Source organism: Acyrthosiphon pisum, chromosome A2, assembly GCF_005508785.2.
Source record: "Acyrthosiphon pisum isolate AL4f chromosome A2, pea_aphid_22Mar2018_4r6ur, whole genome shotgun sequence".
Lineage (NCBI taxonomy): Eukaryota > Metazoa > Arthropoda > Insecta > Hemiptera > Aphididae > Acyrthosiphon > Acyrthosiphon pisum.
Window position 1 is genome coordinate 42,019,635 of NC_042495.1, and position 899 is coordinate 42,020,533.

An 899-nucleotide genomic window follows, 5' to 3' on the forward strand; every position below is an offset into this window, starting at 1 on the left:
TCTTTTTGAGCTGTTACATTGTAAGTTTTCAATTTTTTCAGTTTTTTTTTCTATAAATATCAATAAAGTTTTATCTATTGGGCCAAAAAGTGTAAAAAATTAATACAAGGCTCCTGATACATTGTTACAATAGCAGTTGAAAAATATTAAAAATACATAGGCACAATTTTTTTTATAAGCATTTGAAGTTGAAATTTTGACAAAATTTATCAAATTTAAAATTGAATAATTATTTTGTAGTTAAAAATTTATAAAATGTTCAACTTTTATATCTAAGGATTGAGAATTTAAAACAAGATTTCACGTAAATATTTAACACTGTTGGCAACAATTCTAAGAAATACATAAGCACAGTTTATTATATAGTCATTTTAAGTTTAAATTTGGACGAAATTACATATTAAAAAACCTAGAATAACTATTTTAGTTATTTTGTTGTGATTGTATAATATTACTTGTGGGTACTTGAAACTTCTAAAGTATACTATTATATATCTATGATAGTACCACGGTTTGTTGTTGATGTATAACGCGTTACCTAATGGATATTGTGATATGATTAATTTGAAAATTGTTAATAATACTATAGATAAGTATACCTATAATATGTATGTCTAAGTCTAATATCTAGACTGACAAACCGTCTCCGCTCAGAATCGTTTTTCTTATACAGTGATATTATATCATTGAATTCAAATTTAATACTATCCATTATACAGTGACCCAATTGTAACCTACTGTACAGCAGAGCGACATCCACTTACCCACCTTTTTTATAAATTGAATCCCATACAATTGTATCTATGGACTAGCAGTATCTAGAAAATTCCCATATTATAATTTATAAGTAATCTTGGGTTGTAAATTAAAAACAAAACTTACAAATGAAAAAATTTAAA